Here is a 14,896-nt window from a genome sequence, read left to right on the forward strand (position 1 = left end):
GATATTAATATGTATTGTGCAATATAATGCAAGTATCACATATCGTCGTGATAATGAATATATGTAAATATATAAGATATGAAAAAAATCTGAAGTGATCTGTGATTGCTATGCTATAATGCTTCGAAAAAATTGCAAAATTTTGCACAAAGAGTTACAATAATAATTAAATACAAATTTTTAGTTTAAAGATTATATCAGATTAGAATTAAAAGGTGCGACGGAAAAACGGCATAAAGGCATATGAAACATAAAGATGCGATATAAAGATGTTCCATCCGAAAAAGAAAATATGTACGATATCTCAATCGCCGATAAAACCAGCAATAACTTACAACACCACCCAGAAGGAAGATTGCGGGTGCGGCCGCGAAAATAAAAACGATAGGAAATGCCAAAATTATGATAATGATTCGGAGCCGTTTTCAGTTAAGACATTAGGCGACGTGTATAATTTAGACGAAAGCCAGATCAGTAAGTAAAGACCGCGTAGCATCGACTCTCGTAATAATAAACTTTAATATATATTATGCAGATTGTGCAGTTAAACTGGTGCACACATTTTTATCTATATCTCTCTTTCCGATATAATTTTATCAATAAATGATCGCGTGTGCGTAGTATAAAATTGGAGAGAGATCCCTGATGCTTATGTTATAATCGCTCAAAGTACTATCTGGTGTATTATTACCATTATTATTATTATTATTATTATTACCTTCTTAAGAGAGATCTGCATATATTTTATCAACTATACCAACTGTATAAAATATATAAATATTCTGTTGCGCAAAATATTGTCGTTATAAAATATTATATAGAAAGATATAAATTTAAGTATGCTTGTCATGCCTGTGATAATTTATTCAACATATTTTTTTGTTTTTTTACAGCTTTGAATAAACAGCTGGACAAAGTATGATGTGTCGTGAACGGCGCATATTGTTGAACAGTGCATGCGCCCCTGAAGAAAAATTAAACGCGTGCAATGTGCGGAAAGATTGGTAGGGTGCGGATGAGTATCGGGTAGAAAGGCGGAAAAAGGTAAGATGATGGTACAAGAAGGATAATAATCCGTAGTTTCGATCAAGATTATAGCCGGGGTAAATGAATAGTTTACGAGCAGCGAAAATGAGACGGGTAAAATGTTAAGCCCTTCACCGGGATCGAGTGGTGGAGCCTCTTTTATACACCATTCACCTGTAATAAACTGCAATGTTAAATGTCTTTATTGCGTTTCTGAAGCTAGTCCTCTGCGTGTATGAGATAATTGATATGAGCAAACCGAAAGGCGTAGTGCGCTATAGTCGTGTCCCGTCTGCGACGTACACGCAAGATATCTGTGCTAAAAGGACAGATAAGTATTTAATGACTAGTTTTGTAACGGCTTGATTCTCGTCGCTTGAATCTTGAACGGAAGCAAGTGTCAGTCACATCATTATAGTGAATTCTCGATCTACTTAAAATAGACAGGAAAACAAGACAACGATGACTGAACTGTAGATCGTAAGACTAAAATGATATCTTGAGGGTTAACAAATTCTGTTTTACTTATTTCTTTAATCAGTAATGTCACTTTAATCAGAATTATAGTCTTGGAAAAAATTTTTGTCTGGCTATAAATTGGATAATAATCGGTAATAATCAACATTATTTTTAAGATAAAACATACATTCATTACTTTATGACGCTTCTTTCGTGTTAAATTATCAAATTTTTCAAAGAGTCCATCAAAAAATGTTATAAACCTGGAGTACCATGTGTATATATATTTCAATTTAATAAATAAATAAATATTCTCTTTTTCTTTCAGCCAGTTCGCGTAATCTAGCTGACGCTGTTGAAATCCTAGTTTTCGGCGAAGCCACCATTCATCCTCTGACGAGACAAGTCGTCGATCAAATGCACGTCTGCCCCTAACTAAGGCTCGGTAAAGATTTAAATCAAGAAATCAAACAAAATGAATGCTGCATACCGTCGGTAGACAGGTTAGGCGTCAACCCAGCAGGTCTATCTGGCACACGTAAGTACATGCTGCGAGTATGTTCGGGACTACAGAATGCACCAATCGATACATATCTCCCATGTGCATATATACGATCTATGCCCGCGCCTGAGCACGCGTGTGTGGACATACGCGAGCGGATGTGTATGTATATATACGCGGACGTGAGCTTGTATCCGAAATGAATTGACCGGTGCGTAGTTGATGGACGTAGCGGGTGGCTCGTTATGCTTACAGCCCGCCCAGCAATCAAGAAGAATTCATACGCCTGACGTGTCGCTCATGATGGAGGTCCAAGCCACGTATCATCCATCTTTTGGGGTCTTCGCAACAGTATGTGATGTGGCACATGGCGAAAACTTCAGTTCCGTTCTCTGAACTTTTTTTGCACAAAGTTAATTTATGAGATTTAATAAGAAAAAAAGTCATGCACTCTCATTAGTTTATAAAAATGACGGTAATCTAACGAATTAGAGTATAAGAAAAACCATCGATTTCTCTCATCTCACAAGGTAAATTGATGACTATTCTCATAATAGACTTTGCATCTAAATCATAGACGCATATAGAAAATATCGCGAGCAACAGTATTATTCAATGTTATATGGTCTTTTTTTTATAATTAAAAACATGTTTTCTCTCCCACAAAAGACACGAATGGGCTAATTATAAAAGTGTAAATGCGAAAGTATTCGTGATAACATCTATATATGTGCATGCGGATAATTCTCGACCGACTGACTGCCGCTAATTAATGACCCACTATCGTAGAGATAAGGTATAACGCAGATTCTTTCCCTTCGAAGTTTCTTTCTTCGTGCTCGGGGATGGTTCGTCGCGGAAAAGGTGGATGAAAGCATCGGCTAGGTCGGTGTTGGCCGTAGCGTGAGTTGAAAGGAGAGAAAGAAGGACGATGGAAAAGCGAGGAAGAGGATGAGGCAGGAGGGGGCGGTCGACGTGGCTTGGGGGAGTTTTTCTCGTTCCCGGCTTCCGTCTCCTGGGACGCGAAGCGCGAGGATCTTTTTGCTCGCCTCGGCGGAGGATCAGACGTCCCACTTTATCTCCGACGACCCGTTCAACCCCTATCCCTCCCTCCCCCGTCACCCTCGTTCTACCTCTCTTCGACCCGCGTTCTATCCTACTGCAGCCCCCGTTGCGCCCCGGTTTCTACCCCAACGTCATCCCCCTATACCCTTCTCACGTCACCCAGAGCTATGGTTGATCACGTATAGGAGGAGCCTCTAGCAGCGTCTAGAGTGACGCGCCGTGGAGGAGCCATTTGTCATCCATCAGCACACGGTCCTATCTACGCAAGATTGCACAAGAGTCTGATCCAACTTGGCCTTATTGCGTTGCTTATCATTCTTCTACCTACACTATTCAACGTTATACGATAGAACACTTTGGAAACAATTACCTATTTTTTTTACGTTTGCAACAAATCACGTATATTATAAATTACGTAAATCCGTACGCCAAGGAAAGTTATATTGCAATTTCAAATATTTCATTATTGTATTGTACATATAGTAAGTAAATTTTATGAGACGCGTTACTAGAAAAATTATTGATATGTTTAATGTTTAGAGAATGTCTATTGTCGAGGGTGTCGTTTATACGGGACGATTAACAGCAAAATGGGGAAAAGGAACGACTTCGAGTCCCTCGAAATAAATCTTATAAGTAGGCAGTTCACGATACAAGCGGCGGTCACAAATCCGCGGATAAGCCATTGGAAACGAAAGTCCTGTTGTCGAGGTTGGTGTTGACCAGAATGCAGTATACATTGGGGATATATAAACTGAAGGGTAGGAAAGCTGCAAGGAGAACGAACGGTCTGATCGAATCATCATTACAAACGACCCGACAATTTGAGGCAAGCGCCGTTGTATATATATTGCTTGTTATATATCGATTGCCGTACTTGTTCGTGGTACCATCCCCAGCCTGCTGATAACTCAGATATTTTCCACGTCCGCGCGCGTCAGAAATTACACCAATCACGTAGCCGCTTAAAGTTAGTATTACCGGCAACAAACTTCTAATTTATTTCACGAGAGTCATGTTAGATACCGAAAACACAAATTCATATAACATTACTTAATATATTTTCTATAACCAGCATCGGATGAGCAGATACCTTTTCGATGGCGGTATTTGGATCGCCAAAATTAATGCTGCTTTAATGCGCCAATTAATGCTGCAATAATAAAATAATAGCATACGAAAATAAATAATTCTAATTCGTCATAAAATACTATAAAAAAGAGCTTGCCGATACGAGCGCGAGCAATTAGTTAAATACATAGATTCTTCCACGCTATACGCTTCGCTGTGGCAGAAAGGAGAGGGAGAGAGAAACACAATGGATGATATAGGTATCGCCAATTTTTCTCCCGTCCGCTAGATTTTTCAATGTAACTTGAGAGCCGCTCCCTCGCGAGGTCCCAGGGCACAGGAATGGATGAACAGGCAAGGAGAGAGGGTAGCACGGGGGTCGCGCGGCGACAAGAACACAGCGGAGGATAAGAGAAAAGAAGGACAATTGTGAGGGGCGCGGGAGATGAGATAGACACGGAAAGAGAAAAGGCCAGGCCCTATTTCTCCTGCGGGGGAATACAATAATGCTGAAAAAAAAGGAAAAAGAAAGAAAAAAGAAGGAATGCGAGAGATGGGAGAAAACGAACGAATCTCGGTGCTATCATGACTGCATCCACGACTGCGGCGGAAAACCTGGCGGCGAACAAGGGGTCGTGGAGGGTGTCGGCGGAGGGAGATGCCTCGGGCAACGGTGTCATTAATAAAAGTGTCAATGATGTCAGTGGACTAATGTTGGTAGTCACTCGCTCGCCGGGTGGATTGGGGCGGTGGCATCACTCGGCGTCCTATCGAAGAATTTCACCCTCTCCCCGAAGGTTGAATCGTTTTCGACCGGGTAGCTCGTTTGAGATTCGCTCCTTTCCGATACTAATAAGTGAACCACGTTCTGCCATTTTCATGCTCTTATTTCTTGCCACAGAGCGTGAGATGACTTCTTCAAGTTCACCTGCTATTTTCCACTCGTCAAAAGCTTCCACTTACGGAACAAATACTACTTTCTTGTATGTATCATATTTGAATAATTCTATTGCGTTCGATTTTTTAATTTACATAGTTAAATAGAGACTACATAGAGATAAAATATATCGACTCATCGTGGTAGGTAAGGAACGTGAAGGCTTTCCCATGGTGTAGCTACATTTCTTTTTGGAATGCACATTAAAAGTGCATTAATGTTCTAACTATAGCTCACTACACAATCCCTGACCCACCCCCTCTCCGTCTCGTTTTTACTCTCACGAAAGCTTTACATTAATTTCGCCGAAATTGCGTGTCCTGCCTCTTCGTTTCAACCAGCACTCGCAACTGAGGAAAACACTTGAAGGCTTGATTTCCGTACTCATTTAGAAAATTCTATTTTTATCCATCTACAGTTAATTAACCCTCCGTATTATATACCTACATGTATTGAAACCGACGGTTCCGCACGCATATTTAGCTCGACTAAAGAATACATTTTTGTTTCAATTAACATACATATACATATACGTAAGGTGTAGGGTAGAGATAAATTAATAATCTCCAATACAATAATACAGAAGCGGATCTGCGATAATATAATGCTGCCATTGCTCGGGAACAAAATTCAATTTTGCATTCAATTACATTATCGCCTATAGTGAAAAGAAGCGTTCTCTTCTCGGCAAGAGTGCAACGTGTATCGATACAAAGCGATAGAACGGGTTTGCAGATCGGAGATTGGTGCGCGGGAATATCTAATAAGAACCTAGAACTCATCCATCTTACCACGGAACATTCTAGGGGCTGTCACCGTGAGCGTCAGCGTACCGTAGAGAAGGGGTGATTTACATAGTAATAATATCGAGATTCTGGACTGTGCTACGGCATGTGAAAGTTTTTTAATACGTACGAAAACAGCAACTACCTCTCTAATAGCAACTATCAAGAATCATCAGCAATGCTGCGGAATTATTTATAAATAATTCAATTTTTCATTTACAATAATTTTTGGCAAAAGAAACATATAGATATCTGAATAATATTATACAATTCGAACATTCATATATAAGACATCTACTCAAATCATCCGTTTCCGATAATCTTTCGTCAAAACATTCCGTTCGATATTTTAATAACCGTTCAAAGTACATAATAGGAGCCATCAGCAAAAATAACATTATCGATTTCTTGCCTCCATTTTATCCCCGCGATTGTTGAGAGAAGGAATTTCTCTCGTCCTTACATGAAAGAATCGGCCCTCCAACAGCAGAACAGTATTTCTTCCGGACGTTCTGCCGACGGCGTTGCGCTTCTTTCATCTTGCAGGAATTTAAGAGTTATCGCCGATGTCAGGAATTCCGGGAATCTCCGGCTAGACGCCGGGTAAACGACAAGAGGGGGGGGGGAGGGGGAAAGTGACGAGAGATGTAGATGAGAATTGGCCGATTAGAATATCAAGAGGTTAGTACAGCCTGGTGGTATGATGCTGACATAATAAGTAGGCGGGATAAACAATAAAAGGGGTAAAAGAGCACGAGGGTTGCTCAACGTCTCCCCGCGGACAAAGGGGGTTCAGAGTGTGGATTTACCAGGGGCTTTTGACGTCTCCTTTCGCGCGTGAGGAGCACAATGTTAATTAACGAGAGAAGAACGGCTCGGCTATATTCGCGATTCTCAATCAACGGATGGCATTCATGAGCTCGTCCAAGTCGCGCAACAAAAGGAATGTATTAATGTTGATTGTGTTATGCAAAATGTTTATGCGAACCCTTAGCCATCTGGTATAAAAATTTCCCAAAAATTAAATTTCAATTTCAACAAAAATATAATTTCGTCTGAAAATACAGTAAGGCAATAATTAACTCGGTACGAGAGCTGAGCAAGTCGTGGAATAAATCATCGACTGGCAAATCATTGACCGGCGACAGAGCTGAATCCTAATACACTAATATCCCCCATACCTTCTTTATCCAATCTTTTTGCGGGCAGAGATATTTTTTGCATAACTCTACCATACGACTATTCCCCTCTCGTCGCCGCCATCAGCACCTCCCTCTCCGAGCTTTCTCTCCCTTGCTTTCCCCGCCGTTCAGCGAGCCAGCCTAGATCCCCACTCGTCCCGACCACACGTCCCTTTTCCCTCCACTCTGACCAACTTCCACGACCTCTCCTACCGACACCTCATCTCTCGGCTCTCTCTCTCCCTTCTCTGCCCCTACCTCACCGTCGCGGTTCCAAACGTTGTACACGAGGCTGCGGCTAAGAGCAGAGCGACGTCGGCGACGCCACGCACCCCGACGTCGCCCTGACGCGCTCTACTGACGCTGCGGAGCGGAGTAGCGGAGATTAATGGCTTCGGACTCTGAAATCCTGGAAAATAAATAGCGAGACCCCGGTGGCGAGAGAGGGAGTCCTGCGGAGCAAGATGCGGTCCCTCCTTCTCCGTGGCTCCGTGGCTCCGTGGCTCGCCTTCCCGTTTGCTGTACGAGAGGGAGCGAGAGAGAGAGGAAGGATCGCAGCTTCCCGAGGGACCTACCTACCACTACCGCCGTCGTTGCTGCCCATTTCTTTGTAAGACAGTGCCGGGCTGTCGATGAGATGAAGGGAACAATGTGCGTTGTCCTATTGGAAATCCCTATCATAACGAATTATTTAATGCGTAACAAAAGAAGCGTGTAACAAAAGGAAGTAAGCAATTAACTTGTAATGCTTATTGTTTAACTATTACAGATATCCAAATGTATACACATACATCTGTCAAAATATGTATTGTATGTTATGACCAAAAGTTAAATTGTGTTAAGCACTAGGTAACCGGTAGAAAACCACGATCTAATTGTAACGTCGTTTGCATAATATGTGGTCTATAAGTCTCTCCCCTATGATCTTGCTTGTCTGCTTCTTTCGTTCTTCTCTTTATTACGCTCTTCCCGCGTTCCACCTTTGCGTCCAGATCGTTCTCCATCCCCATTCGTAACACCAACCAAAAGATTAATTGCTAATTCTTGCTACTGCAACCAGTTGCTACTAAACACGTATGGAGGCTCTGCAAAGGTCAAGGGACCGCCTTGCGTATACGCGTTGAGTAAGTAATATACATGCGTTAATGAGATTCCTCTCGCGAACTTGCTTGATGATTAAAAGCATAATAGGGACAGACTATAAGGAATCAACTCGTTCGTGCTATACAATCTGCTTTGAAGAGTATACATTGCACTTTGAGAATAAAACATAATAAATCCCGTTTCCCTCTATTACAAGCGACGAATCAAAACATACTTCTATACCCTTTTAAGTTATTCTAATGTAAGCATTATACAAAATTGCAGGAAGTTATTAAAAACGTACAAATGTTTTTGTCGTGCAGGTAATTATTGTCTGCACAGCAAGTTAGAATTACAAATAAAATATAAATGACTACTCGCAGTATATAAAAAACCCGCCATTATTTTTTCGAAGTATAATAAAAATATATAAAACACAAACTGCGAGGTTTTATAAAAAAATATTTAATGACTACAAATTGTAACATTGCACAAGAGTACACTTCTCAAGTCATTAATACTTGCGTATTCAAGCTTAATTAAGTGATTTAGCATCTAGTTATTTTTCAGAATCTTTGTATTCAAGACCACTTCGCAATTATGTCACTGCTTTTTGTAACTATCAATCGATTTGTTTTGCCATGTGATAGTCTATAATAAAATCTCAATTATAGAGTGTCTGGACCATTCATTAACTCTGTAAAAACTAGTTCAACGCGATGTGCATAACTATTTAATTCTCCAGTTTAATAAAGTCTAACAAACGATTAAATGTTCCCCGATGAAATCATCTAATTACTGTAACGCAATATGTGCCCTCAAATAATGTGCCCTCAAATTTATAAGTAGGTTATTATTAATCTAAATGCACAATTATTCCGAGTATTTCAGTTATTATGTATGCTGTGCCTTCAAAACAACATAAACATATCCTTTTTGTACAAGATTTAAACATACACTTTAACATCGCACAAATAAAAATATTTTTCAAGGTGCATTAGTCCACCCTTTTACTTGTAAATTGATTAACGTAGAAAATCACAGCTAGCAATTTTGTTCCGTCACATTCTTCGAAGATGATTTTAATTTTTAGCATAACGAAGAGAGGAGAGGAGAGGTGAAGGGCGATTTGATTCATAGGGGGAGGGGGGAAGGATAGAATAGATCGGTATGGTGTCTCTATAGACACGAAGGTGGAAGGCAAGGGGAATCGTAGCGTGCAGGGCCGTGCCAAGGCAATATCCATAGGAACACCCCGTCAGAGGGAGAGACGTAGAGACGTGTGATCAATCACAAGGGACCCTGCTGCCATGCTCGTGGCCCTCATATCAGCCGTAATACACAGTAAACATTTTTAACTTTGCCACGTTATTAATATTAGTTGCACGTTCCTCGTACGTCTTACAACTTTTTCCTCGTATTATACGTATATATATTTTTTGCCGTACATATACGTCATGAGAAATTTACATAATTCGGGCGCAGCGTAACGTCTTGTTGAGTGTAAATTTAGCAAGAATTGTTTAAGTTCTCTCTCATGTATGGATAAAACCCGATTGTAACATTAAAATGTCAGGTGCAGTGTTAAGTACGAAGCAGTGTTCAAAATTATACCGTCGTTACGACCGCGAGTTTCATATGAATTGTAACCCGCAGTAAACATTTTTAACTTTGCTAGGTTATTAATAGTAGTCGCCCTTCGCGCAGCTTGTTCTCTTTTTCGTATAAACAAACAAAAAAGGATATAAATTGTGAAATATCAACTAATACTGCAGTTAACGAGCCTTCGGAGAAAATAGAATGTATGTCGCGCGGCATTATTTTATGATGGTATTATTAAATATTTAAAATTGCATCGTTATCGCGCTACTCACATTTGCGGTAAAAGTCTGATTTTCATGTTTATGGTATTACCGGATTTCAGTTGCCATCTCTATATCGCGCGTTACGTTTCACAATTTTACTACGTCAACGAACATTATAAAAATAAATATCGTATAGGATATTAGAATTGTTCATTTCCTTGATGATCCTCTACCAAAAACGTTAATTCGGTATAACACTTTGTCATTTCACGTTGATGCGAATATATCATGGCTTCCCATTCTGTTCCCTACAAATCTCGTTCCCTTCTGTGCGTAGCACGAATGAAATTCATTGTCAAGGAATGCGACTGGATTTATTTGTCTGCAGTGGCTTTGATATCCCCAGCAGGCAAAAGAGTATCATGCATAAATTTTGTCTTAAACTCATCTTCCATTAATCATATCACATTTGTCACTTATATACTTAGCTAGCACAGCTCAATTATTCACTATTTTAGCTAACGAATGTAATTAAACAAATATTAAAAAAATCATGTAAAAAAATTAATTGTTACATTTTCAATCAGAAAAGGTGTAAACGATAGAGTCCATAATACCGTATACAGTTATAATAATACATATATTAATAGATTAAAATACAATAGAATTATTTATAAGACTTTGTTTTTAATAACAAATAATACAATTAAATTTTAATGTTTATAGCAACAGTACAATAAAATAATAACACACAATTTTTTTTTTACAGATTATTCTTCGAAGAAAGCATCCAGAATTCACTTATCTATACCATTGCGTATATGCAGCTGGATATCAACCATTTGCCAAGAAAAATTTATAAAATATTTGACGGACTTTATATTCTCTGTCCAAATGGTAAGTTACAAATAACAATTCTTAATTTTAAAATATTCACAAAATTGTAGTATCAAAAATATTACATTTTAAAAGTGATCTACGTTATTTCCGCATTATAACACTATTAATTTATTACAGATGATTTCGTACAGATGCCTCGGCAGATCGAATCACACACACATGAAAGTAAAACTATTTAATAATTCAAATGTCATTAAAGTATTATTGCAAAATGCACTTTAAATGCACAATCAGATTACAGTACAAATCTTTCACTATATAGTGCAGAGATAACTTGCGGTTAGGCTTTTATCTTTCAATGAGATAGGACCGAATAGCAAAAGAAGAAAGTAAACGACTCGATTGGAATTACACAATATTTCATTATTATACTTTCGCTAAACGCTGATTAATATGGATACGGAAGAAATATAAAAAGGTATATTGTATTTCTCTATATTTTATGGAATAGAAATTTTACGTCACCATAAACTTCCCAATATATTAGTTTTATTTGTTCATTAATATTTCAAAATTGCATAATTAACCGTAAATATATATGTTGCACAATTGATTTTAATATTAATGTAATTAATATTAAATTTTTGCGTGTTTGATATTATGGATACTGTTTTAATTTATTGTATTTTTTAATGCAAAATATACGTTGTACATAAGGTGTTTTTTAGAGTAATGTTTTAAATACTTTTCTCTTAGAAAACTCATAATTAAATTATTTGAGATGCAGCAATTTTTAGCGAGAATTATGTGAACCGCGATGGAAATTTTTCTTCGTAATATTTTAAGTGCATGTAATGCATATTTAAATTGCATATTTAAATTAATATATTAATTAGACCGGTCGCTTTCTATAGAAATCGTTCTCCAAATTGTTGTGCCTAAGCTCGGCGTTTTAATAATTAGAAATGCGCGCACACACACAAATTGCACGCTATGTTTATCAGATATTTCGTTAATTCCCGATGAGAACTACATCGTTTCCCTTTTACAATTTACCCTACGAAGGCTTCACTGGATTTCAGACGCAAGATAATTCGATTCAGAAACTTTCCAAGTTTCTATCTCGATTTCACACTCGATCAAATCACAGTTACCATTCTATGGCGCTTATAAGGCTTTCGTGAGTCCAAAACCGTAAACGTATAAGAAGAGCAAAATTCTGAATAAATGTTATTTATACATATGAAATGTTTATTGCAACAATATTTCAATCGCGAGATTTTATAGTATCTTGTTAAAATTTCAATACTCTGTGAACTTCAAATTATACTATCAAAAAGAATTTTTATGGCCGTTTATATTACGATATGATATATGCGTGTAATATTTCCGTGCGACGGGAAATGTATTAGATGTAAGAACATAAAAGAACTAGATTAACTATTTATCTTATTTGTCTCTTTAATCTGTACTCGGCTATAAAATTAGCATGATGTCCTGATATACAATACTATACTGTTTTAGGAAGCAAAATCTTCGGGGAACGAACGTACTGACAAAAACGTATGCACAAAAATGTAAAAATCAACAAAGAGGGAGCAAGACATAGGATTTGCCCATAAACCATGTTATCCGATCACATATCTGCGCCCGTATAAGTGTTTAAACACGCAACATCCCGCAATCGCAAAGCAGATTTCTGAAATATTCATTAGAAGATCGAAGATCGTATAAAGTAACTCTTCCCGAGAGTTACAATTGCTGAGATACTTATGTACGTTTCTCCCCCCATAATATGAATAATAGAGATAGTCCTAGAATTTTTTAAATATTAACTTAGCGCTAATTAGATATCACGGACATAATCAAATTTACAAGGTGTCACCGAGATGATCTATTTTCACATTTTAACACGACAAACGCAAAATCTACTCACGCAAGATGTATTTTAATTTCGTATTGATATCAAATGTTACCATTAATATTCTAACTTCTTCGCATCGTGCAAAAATATATACTTTTAACACTATCTACTATCCAACTTAATGACTTTACTACGAAATGACTTCGTTACGCAAATATCTGTGAGATTTACTACTAATCGATATAAAGAATAATCTACCGGCATTTATAAAAATAGGTTTTCGAACCCATATCACGTAAAGCTCTGTGAAATGTAAAAGGGCACTGATATCCATCATGTGGAATTGAGTTATATTTTAGCAGACAGTCATGCTTCAAAACGGTTCGTATAGTCATTAAGGCATCATTAATCTTGTGCTTTTCTTATGCGTACGACAATAAAGTTACTGTTAGAACAGGTGCTAAATCTAGATGTGCCAACGTTATTAATTCAATCATAGAACAATCAAGTCCGATAATACGTGCAAGAATTCATGTAGCAGATCCAAAATAAAATTATGCAGGATTGTGTTATATCCATCTATGTTTCAAAATTGTTGTTATCAAGTAATTATTACAGCGAGTAAAATAGTTTATTAAATTAATGAAAGACCTTAGAATTTTCTCAATCTTGACTAATATTATTAATTTATGATAACATAATATTTGAGAGGAACTTTTTTCGCTCCTCGTGATGCAATACGCTTATATAACAGCAAACAACATAACCGTTCTCTCAGTTTGGAAATCGCTTGAGCATAAAAAAACATGCACTCGTACGACAACTATCTCACATCATTTTTACCAAGCATTTTGCGAAAGAGAATGAAATTGTGTGGTAAAATAACACTGAGATTTACAAGAAATCCCAAATTAAGTAGCAGCAAAGTAGCCGCGCAATTTAGACATCGTTCGAAACAAAGAAAAGATATTCACGCCTAAAAATATTCGAGATACACACATAAAATCTGTTCGTTGATATCGTAATATCTCGAAGCGATTCCTATATAATTTATGACATAGCGCGATCTCTAGACAAATAAAAATTTATATAGATATCATCTCTGAAGCGCTCAACATAACCTCCTATCTTTTTGTTGAAAATTCGAAGTCGCGATCGACATACCTCGTATGGTTTTGTAGACCTTGGCCTGCAAAACGTTCTACCTGCGCATTTCGCAAGGTCAGCCTCGAGTCTTTTCAGCCACGAACAATACTGCATTTTGCGGGAGAATTTTTCGCAATAAAGAAAACTTTCAATGTGCTTTCCATGCGTATGCACATGTGTTGCGGTTTACTGCCGGAAACTAGGGCAATTTACGGCCCCCAAAATCGACGCAATATTCGACCTAGCCACATACCTCGCTGACGTCTGATTTTTCTTTGCAGAACGTAGCCCACCGCTATGTCACCAGATTTTAGACTTTACGTCACGTATTTTTAAACGAAACGAAAATTTATTGCTTCGCAATATATCCGTACAAGCTCAAAAGATAGCATATGGCGATACTGGAAAGGAGACTGCAGCACGTGCAATCTTCACCGTAAAATAACTTTACCATTTGGTAAAACCTGGCAATTGGGTGTGACAAATCGTAAAACAATAGCAAAAGTACAGCGGTATCTGCCATGCCATAAGCTTCTCTGATGAGCCTCTACCGTTCGATGGATTTGCAACTTGCATTTATTCATATAGTGTTGCCAATATCTTGTTTTTGTTAACATTACTCTTTATTAAAAGCAATATTTAATAATATAAAGCAAGGGTTTTAAAGAAATACATTCTATCGAACTCTGCGAAGTTCAACTAATATATTGTAACTTCGAATTACAAAAGTTCGCAATTTTTAAAACTACGAAATCTATATTCCTTTCAATATATAATTATAATTTTATCGTCATGCATCAGATTACTTACCAATCCGAGCTCTCCTTTGCTACATCACTAGCAACTCGACCCGATGATGGTGAACTGCACGTCCGATAATGGAAACAAACTGTAACAGCATATTCTAATTAAATAACAAAACTGATTTTGATATCATCTACGTTTTCCCCATTTATAAGTAATTTTCAATTCTTTCCACTCCAAAATCACTATCTCGACATTTTTATTCAGAAACAATCTACTTGTAACGATTCAAAGAATTCGTGCAATATTTTCAAGAGAGATCCCGACTAGATATTTAAACAATACAATTATTTCAATCAAGGCGAGCAATATTACTCTTGTGATTCTT

General features: G+C 37.7%; 2 long non-coding RNA genes across 4 annotated transcripts in view; one reads left to right on the top strand and one right to left on the bottom strand.

Annotated features, from left to right (window-relative positions):
• The window catches only part of LOC143907832 (uncharacterized), a 49,008-nt gene that overhangs the window by 27,601 nt on the left and 6,511 nt on the right, over positions 1-14,896 (bottom strand). For all 3 annotated transcript variants that reach the window (XR_013259991.1, XR_013259989.1, XR_013259990.1), the window contains exon 4: positions 14,575-14,653. This is a non-coding gene — a long non-coding RNA (uncharacterized LOC143907832). The remainder of the gene's footprint in view (positions 1-14,574; positions 14,654-14,896) is intronic.
• Positions 898-11,347, top strand: LOC143908148 (uncharacterized). The gene is made up of 4 exons (XR_013260046.1): positions 898-1,044; positions 1,814-2,023; positions 10,684-10,811; positions 10,932-11,347. It is a non-coding gene; the product is annotated as an uncharacterized LOC143908148 (long non-coding RNA).

The sequence above is a fragment of the Temnothorax americanus genome, unplaced genomic scaffold, assembly GCF_048541705.1.
Source record: "Temnothorax americanus isolate GAGA-0224 unplaced genomic scaffold, ASM4854170v1 Scaffold9, whole genome shotgun sequence".
In the NCBI taxonomy this organism is placed as follows: domain Eukaryota; kingdom Metazoa; phylum Arthropoda; class Insecta; order Hymenoptera; family Formicidae; genus Temnothorax; species Temnothorax americanus.